We start from the raw sequence: 7583 nt of genomic DNA, 5'->3' as shown, positions 1-7583 counted from the left end.
GATAAAACGATTTTACCATTTCCCGTCGGTAGAATAGCAAATAAATTCTTTCCTTTTACGAAATTTTTATATGCACTGTAGTTGTAAATCCTTAAGCTTAATCGGCATATTCAATGCAAGGTGAAGATAACGAACAGTGATCAATCTCATAACTCCTACAAGCAATACAAAATAGATATTTGGGCAAACACGGACCCCTGGACACACCAGAGGTGGGATCAGGTGCCTAGGAGGAGTAAGCATCCCCTGTTGACCGGTCACAACCGCTGTGCAAATTTCTTCAGTAGTCATTATTTTGAAGGTGTGTTGAATCAACCAATCAAATTAAATACCGAAATTTTGGTAAGCCTCGTTCTGACGTCACACACGTTATCGCGTATCTTTACCAGACTCTCTGCTCTTCGGATATTTACGGAAAAAGCAGAGTGTCTGGTTGCACGAGACTAGCTTCGGTCCATCTTTCTCCCTTCTACAATCATATTCATTCTCAAGTCAAAGTACTTTCTCCGATTGCTACCATTACCTTAAGCGTCGAAAAGACTTTGACAGGCGTGTCCGAATAAACGGTTAACAGGCGTCTCGACTCAAGGGAAGTTCGGCTCTAAGTGTTCTAAACATCCTGAACGATTTTATAGTGATAAACTTATATGATTTTCGACATTTGTGTATCAATGCGCAATTACGGTATCAATATCGGATGTCCGATTGCTACTTGTTTGAATTATTTTTTCAAAGCAAAATAAGGCTGTGTTCAAAACAATCCGAGCCAAACATTTGATTATTGTGGTTAAAGATTCACTAAAGTATTAAAGTTTTAATGAGATCAGAACATTTAGGTTGGTCGGTGATATGATTTTAAGTGGGGTTTTTTTTTTTTTTGGTTTGGTACCTTTATGCATTCTTTATATGAAATTTCAAAAATTCTATATACATTCATACAGGATATGATTTTTTGGCGTTTATCTGAACAATTTACGCTCAAAATGCAAAAAAGAAAAAAAATTGTCATTTTTCAAACAGGAGAGACCTCCTTTCTATGATAAAATGATTTTCAGAAAAATCTAATTACTTTCATCTCAGCATCACATCCCCTTAAATCTGAGATTTTTCTCATATTTTGACTGCTCAAATAACAGAAAACTCAAACTTATAACTTATAAGTTTGAGATTTTTTCCCCCGAAAATTTCAAGCCAGAGGACCTATTCTAACCCCGATCCCCACGGGAGCAATGCGTAAAATAATGTATTCAATCTGAATGATTCGTTACACAACCTCGGCCAATATGATAAGTTTTACGTGTATCTATGGGTACCTTTAAAATGCGACATGAAACGAAACGAAATCTAATGCAACATTGTTTACCTGACTCTATGATTACAATAATTTAAAATGACAACATTGGCAAGCATTACGGGGCCCTGTGAAAGTTGCCACATATAAATTTTGGCGTTTTCCTTCGGGTTTCCGGTGAAGAGCTGCAAAATTTAGCCTATGATCGGCGCTTACAGCCTTCGAGCAGGGAGGGATTTTTGTCGTGTCACGAGACCGGTTTTTGCGTACTCATCCGAAGGACCGCCCCACTTTGTCGTCGCTTAAAGATCTATTCTAACCCGGATCTCCACGGGATAGTCTGGGGGAGATGTATGTCATTGAGTGTGTAAACTTGTGCTTTTGTACAGCCCCCCCCCCCCCGCCCCCCCCCCCCCCCCGAAATAACGTTTTTAAAAACAAATATTCACCACCATTGTATATACATGTATAAATTATACAGTAGTCCAGGACAAGGATCACTTTATGGCTTGCAATGTCCTCAAAGAAGGTAAGAATTAATGATCTTGGGTATTGATTGTTAGACCTCATCTCTGGTGAAATGCTGGAACCCAAGGTTGTGTTTATTCTGAAAGCTTATCAGTAGACTTTAATCCTTATTTCAGACTCATTAATTTGTTTGTTTTGTTTTACCTTATGTACGTATGTAAAACTTATATGGTACCAATTTTGATGCACCAGATGCGCATTTCGACAAATAATGTCTCTTCAGTGATGCTCAACCGAAATGTTTGAAATCCGAAATAACTATGAAGTTTTAGATCTAAATATAGTCAAAAAACAGCGTGCCAAAAAAGTGGAGCCAAATTCGTCCAAGGATAAGATCTATGCATGAGGGAGATAATCCTTAATTTTGAAATGAATTTCTAAATTTTATAACAGCAATTAAATATACATCCGTATTTTCAAGCTAGTAACGAAGTACTTAGCTACTGGGCTGTAGAGACCCTCGGGGACTAACAGTCCGTTTATTTATATTTTCTCCAAATATTTTTATTGTATGTAAATGCTTTTAAAATTATTCTTTGTCTTTTCATGTATTCTTATCACGTTTATATTTTGCTAATATTCTTATGTGTTTTTTAACTTAGTTATTGTACTTTCAACATTTAAAGTTGCCAATGAATAAATATCTATCTATAGGCCTTTCCGAAAACGTGAGTTATCTCTCTTTGTATTCTTACATTTAGTGTGAATATGACAACTTCCGGGTAGTAACACAGTCAGACTGCGCATATATTATATGTATAGTTATATAAGTATGGGTGCTGTTCAAAATCGAGAACAGTTGAAATAATTTGTACGAGAGAGTAAGAAAATGTTAATGGAAAAAAGAAGAAGAATTTCTTGATCGAGTCGGGTGTGATTTTCGGGGGTAGGGGGGATTTTAAAAATTAAATTGGAAATCACCCAGACATTCATTTGTTTACATATGTCTCCAATAACGACTGACATAATTATTTTGTAGGCAATTTTAATTTTTATTATAGATATTTAAAACGTCGAGTGCCTGTGGTGCAAAGATCTTGCATAACATCCCCCCCCTCTTTTCAAAATAAAAAAAATCAATTAAATTAGGAAATCAACGCTCTCATTGTTTTATCAGGGCTAAAATTATTCCACCACCACCAATCGACTCTTTCAAAAATAAACCAGACTGCAATCATTGGGTAACTTTCTCCAAAGTACCTGGACGTGCAAATCATTTTGTACACTGCAGCATGAAGCTAGGATTGTTAATATCAACTGATATGTTTAAAATGCAGTAAAATAGGTAACTAAATAATATTTTTCATTAATTTTGTTCAATATTGGTAGACTGATATGGATTATTTTCCATAGACCTGTGTGATCCCGAGGGGGGGGGGTGTATTCTCAAATGTACTCTCTGGGGGGGGGGGGGGGTGTAGGTAAATTTACCCCCCCCCCCCCCCCCCAATAGAATGCTTTTGACGTCTCTGTATCTTCCTTCTTTTATTCGTTTTAGCCCCCTTGAAATCTACTTGATTATGTATAGGCACATATTGTGTCATAACAGAAATTGCAATGACAGATTTAAACACCCCCTTTCGCCACAAATTTACAAAATAATTTGAGTAAAACTCCAAATATTTTACTCAAAATGGCTGTATTTACAGGCACATACTCTTGCCGACTATAAATTCAGGGCGTTCAATTATACGTTATTTAATTTTCAAAGCATTGCATGTGTAAATGTCAGTTTAAAGATGGGTTGTGACGACGAATTTCTTTACGGTTATACTTGTATTTGAAACTGTATAAAATTTGTGGGCAGACAGCTGGAAATCTGTCAGTGGCCTCTGTTTCATTTACAAGTACAGCCTGGGTTAAATTTTACTCACCAATCGAAGGAGATGGACATTTTCAGAATCTAGAGATGTCAGTCCGACATACCTAGACGTACATCGTGGCAGAACTTTCATCGCTGAATGTACTACATTGATATTGAACTTCTGATATTTAATTATAAATCTAACTGTATTAAAACACGGGCTATAGATCCTGAGAATATGTAAGGAATATATGATATATACTAATTTCAGTTATAAAACACGTGAAATCCTGGAAAATGGGGGAGGGGTGTAGTTAGAATAATCTAACTGTGTCTCGGTCTCGGGACAGGCCTGTCGTAGGAAATTACATCAGTACATCCTATCAGGGAGGGGGGTGTCCTCCTCAACTTATACAACATTAATTTTCTATTATTTTTACATGCAAAGTTGGTTATTTTCACGTGTATGAAGTAAACCTATGCATTGAGATTTTTTATTAACGTTAACATATTTCTTGGCGTGATTACTGTAAAATTATACAGCAATATATTCGTAGCCTTCTGCACTGTTGATAATGACGCTTCTCGAATATACTACCCGGAAGTCTTAACCTACTGTTACGCAAGCGCACTATGTTCCGGATCAAGGAAAGATAACTCATGTTTTCGGATTGGCCTATTGAGTGACCGTCCAGTATTCCGATAGTTCGACGGGCCGGTATTGCGACGGTCCGACATTCCGACGGGCTGGTATGTCAACAAGTATTTATGAAATTTGAAATAATTAGCAATTTAAAAAAATGTATAAATAAATTTAGGATTAATAAGTGATTGAAATAGCAAATTTCATCATTCTTCTTTCTAATGAAACCATTTTTGCGGAAATATCTTGATTTTATACAAAGTTATTTCAATTTAAAAAGTACCACACGCGCCTCATATTTCACTGATGAAACAGGAAGAAATCACGATAGTCCCCCAGGGGAAGTAAATCACCAGTTACGTCAGTTATCTTGCTCCGATCGCTATGTACATGGGGTATACTATTGATGAATGAAACGGGCACCTGTTGTGCAAATTTGACATTTTTTGATGAAGATTTAGTTGTCTTCAAGGTATCACACCGGTAATTGTCCAATCAAACTTAGTCAATTGTAGTTCCATATATTTAAAGAAATATTTTTTTCCTTGCGCGATTTTTCTCATTTCCTCTTCTTCTTTTCTCTTAATATTTGCACCCCTGATTAGGAAATTTTGTGTAATTTGTAGAAATAACCAAGTGTATACAAAGGAACTATTTGCTGTTGGTAGCTGAGGCTACTTCCTGAGGTGTACTCCGGCGTGGATTTGAGGGTAGTCTTGTTTGCGGGTAATTTATTTTCGAAAATGCCGCGTAGGGTGGTGTTTTTCTGGTGTCGGCAGACGAAATAGGTAACATAGAACGTTTGTGACTGCGTTATTCGGCGTCAATTCTGTAAACTGATTTTTAATGATTTTTTTCCTCTATAGTACTATATAGTGAAAATAATTACCGGTGTGATACTTTAATGGCATGTCACTGTAATTTACAATCTCAATCGGTTACTTAGTGGTATTTTGAGTTTTATTCCAAATTTGTTTTAGATGGGATATTTACCTGCATAATATACTTCATTTGTAATATTCTTTTTAATTGGGGCATATTTCACGCCTTATCGTAACAACTTCTATAATTACGTCACTTCTTATAAGGTCTTGACTCACCTGGATAACGACACCGGGGCTCTGTTTTTCCTTTGTTTGCTTTTTAGCCCCCCCCCCCCCTTTTCTTTCCTTTATTGCCAACAAACATGGTTATTGTAAGTATTATGAATGTATGAATGAATGTTATTTTTGCAAAACCATACCATTAATATGAACAAGTTTTGATTTAAATTTTACTTTCTGTACGCGACAGCTCATTGTAACATTCATTTTGTTTTGATTTATTATACAGATTAAAACTTACAACACGTGTAGCAGTCTTTCATCATCGACCAAAATATCATTTGCCTCATTATCTTGATAATAATTTCATAGACTACTAAATTCATATTCATACACAGAGACCTAGTCAGCTAGATCTCAAAATGATGTAAAAAATTTATCATGTCAGGGAGTAAGACACGGAGAGACTTAAACATAACATTAAAAGGCAATAATTAATATTTTTAAAAAGTTGTGTTATGGCCATATTTCAAAGCAATCCGGTTTAAAGCTTGATGTTTGTCCGTCCGTGTAAAAAAAATTGGTTGAATTTCTCTGCAATGGTAAGGGTCATTTACTACATATTTTGCCAGTACTTCATCAGTTATCAGTTTTAATTTCCATAAATACCGGGTTTCTGATTTAGTTCACACTTGAATGATTTTGGTCAGAAATTGATTCTCTGATTTATTATCAGGCCGTGTCGATTTTGGTTTTCTGGTAATTTCCATGAAATAATGCCTGACATGAATAAATCTTAATTCTATTAATTAAAATTTTTGGTGATGGTCAACATATCGGACCGTCGGGATATTGGAGCATCGGAATATTGGACCGTCGGAATACCGGCCCGTCGGAATACTGGGCTTGGAACATATGATTAGCTGATGGTTGTCTATTCAAACTTGAGGAAATTTAGCTAAAGGCTTTCTTTGAAAATGAATTGGGCAACGTGATAAGAAACGCTGGTGCCTCATATCAACTGGCACTACAACAAGTTTCAGACTAGGACTTTCACAAAAACAGCTTGCCGAATGACCCCTGGGAGTGATTGATTGATTGTATCTTGTTTAACGTCTCTAAAACTTATATAATACAACTGTTTATATACACGAATTATTTTTTGTTTTTTAACCTATTTATATACATGTATTTTTAACTTTTATGTCCGTCGGATGGGACGTTAAAGGGTGTCCCGTGTGAAGGATCACAACCCCCTGGGCACGCAAAAGATCGTTTCCCTGATGTTCGAAAAAGAGTAGGCTCACTGGGGGTCGTCAGGGAAACTCAAACACTCACAACCAAACATAGTTAAATTAGTTAACCGCCGTAAAATGGCTGAAATATTGCCAAAACGGCGTAAAACCCCAAATCAATCAATCAATCGAGAGAATTTTTCTTTCATATGGAGACGTCACCAAGACCGGTGAAGGGCTTCAAATTGTGTCTAGGGTATTTATTGGGTGGGGTATACTAAGTACCAAGAAATGGAAACTTTAGGGTTGCTATTTTTAGATTCCGAAAAACCAGAGGATTTTATTTCTGTTGCACAAAAAAAACCGTGTAATTTGGGGACCTGTCAATACTTATTGTGGAGTTGGGAAAATAATAGGACACACATTTATGTTGACTTATATACTGATAGGACTACAGCTTTTTTGATTTTGAACACTGATAGGACATTAATATTTTTGTTTTGCAAATGTATCAATCAACAAAAAATATTTTATTGTATTTCAAACTTTTAAATCAACTATTTTACAAACAATAATACTGAATTGTATTTTAAATATTAAAGTAGGGGTCTAGTAGCGTGACGTCATATCCGGATCGAACTCCGGTATTGGTTCACGTACTATTATATATCAAACGTCAAACACAAAAATGGCGGCAAGAAATGAGAAGGTGAAATTTGTTAAAGCATCACGTTTGAAACAAGTTCATGCTCTGCGGAAGGGATGCTTTAATTATTGGAAAACATCAAATGAAGAAAACTTGAAAGAAACGACTGAAAGGCCTGAGATAACCGGTATAACTACCCTTGATGATCATGTTTACGTCGATAATGTGGCCCGTGAAGTTGCTCAGGAATAAATAGTTTCGGCAAACGTAACAAGCAGAAGTGATTGGAGAGACGGTAGGAGAATTGTTGAACTCGATGTACTAGCGAAAAACCTAGAATTTGCATATCAAAGTTGCTGCGTAAGAGGAAAGCAGTCTGAAATCCAATACATA

The sequence above is a fragment of the Ostrea edulis genome, chromosome 6, assembly GCF_947568905.1.
Source record: "Ostrea edulis chromosome 6, xbOstEdul1.1, whole genome shotgun sequence".
NCBI lineage: Eukaryota > Metazoa > Mollusca > Bivalvia > Ostreida > Ostreidae > Ostrea > Ostrea edulis.
The sequence above is the reverse complement of the archived record's forward strand: the minus strand, read 5'-3'. Positions refer to the sequence as shown.